This window comes from Sinocyclocheilus rhinocerous, unplaced genomic scaffold, assembly GCF_001515625.1.
Source record: "Sinocyclocheilus rhinocerous isolate Xijiao unplaced genomic scaffold, SAMN03320098_v1.1 scaffold13179, whole genome shotgun sequence".
NCBI classification, from domain to species: Eukaryota; Metazoa; Chordata; class Actinopteri; order Cypriniformes; family Cyprinidae; genus Sinocyclocheilus; species Sinocyclocheilus rhinocerous.
The window spans coordinates 2610-4394 of record NW_015629635.1 but is presented as its reverse complement, the minus strand read 5'-3'; positions in this window follow the sequence as shown (position 1 = coordinate 4394).

The following is a 1785-nucleotide window of genomic DNA, read 5'->3' as shown; positions in this document are numbered from 1 at the left end:
GATAGCTGTCCAATCAGAGCACACCTCGCTTTTCAGACCATGAGCGTTTCAGAAAGGCGGGGCATAGAGGAGAAACAATAATGTACAGTATGTGGAAAATAATGTGTTTTTTGAACCTTAAACCGCATAAACACATTGCATTACACCAAATACACAAAATAATGTTCTTTTTAGCAACGTCATATGATCCCTTTAAGGTCAAAATGTGTACAGGTTGGCAGGTCTATATCTAACATCTGCTCTTTGAATAAAAAATAAATAAATCTCGAAACCAGGTAACCCTAAGCTTGGCTAATAGAATAAGTACTTGATTTTAAGTGTTTTTTTTTAAGGTCATGTTTGCGTTTTTGGGAAAAAAAGGAAAACTTTTTTTCTTCACATTGTCAAATTCCAAATATACTGCCAATTATAGAATGACCCATATACTTTTATAATTCTACTGTACAGTCAATAGTCTCATGTATTGTCTGTGGTTATATGTTTGTTTTCTAACACCAGTCAGGAACAGTGCTACTAATTTTATTGCAGAAAAATACAATGACAATAAAGGCTTTCAGTTCAATCCAATTAAATTCAATGGCTTTGAGAAATTTAAAACAGAAAGCCCCAAAAGCAAATATTTTCCTAATGCAAATATAATTATAGCAGACAATAAAAGTTATTGATAAAATATAAAAAGTAAAGATAATGTATTAATAAAAAGTTAACATTTAATCAATAATTACTCACAGCAAAAGTGATCAATAATTACAGAAAGTAAAAGTGAAAACTAATGAGATGGATCTCTCTTTTCTACTGACAAGAAGGGATGGGTATCATTAAGGTTTTAACGGTATTACTATTCTCACGATACTGCTCATAAGTCTGGGATTCTTTTTTTTTTCTACAGAAAAAAAAAAAAAGGCCTCATATTCTGAAATGTAAAAATCTATAGCAAAGACTATAGCAAATGTTTGAACAAAAATGACATAAACCTGTAGTTTATTACTGTTATATTTAATAACAGTAATAAACTACAGGTTTATGTAATTTTAAGAACTAATGCACGGATCCAATATACCAACACATCAGATTGCTTTACCTCAAACATATTGTCTTTATAATCATTGGAAGCCAAACTCAAAATTGAAAATTTTATTAGATTAATAATAGCACAGACGTGCAAGAATAATGAAAATTATTGGCAAGATACAATGATCTTGATAATGTTTATGTAGCAATAATAAGTACTAAGAGTATTTTCTTAATTTGTCCAGTACCGAAAGTAGAACCGATAATATCAGAGCTTATGAATACTAGTCTTTCATAATTTAGCCCCAGAGCTCGTTTAATACCGGTTTCAGGTACCATCCCCTACTTACAAGAGAAGCACAGAAGAATCAAGTTACAAATCTACATGACAGTATGTCCTGCCTCTGTGTTTCCTAAATACATAAGTGTAAGAATAACAATTTGTTTTAAGAACAACAATGAAGAACAAAACTGTAATTAAATCTTGGTCTCTCTTAAAAGTGTTAGTCTCTTCTTCAGCTTCCTGAACAAGAACAGTTTCTAAAAACTTCTACTTACCTTCTTGAAAGAGTAAGCAAACTACAAGTGATACATATGCATTATAAGACAATTGAACATAATATGAAACTCATAAGAAAGCACAATGATATCATTTATATCATGAAGCAAAATAATATGCAAGAATATAACTTTCTGACATTGTTCTTTGGGGAGGAACTCCATCTTTGAGTTGATCTGAATCTCACAGTTGAATCTGCTGGTTTTGAAGATGAA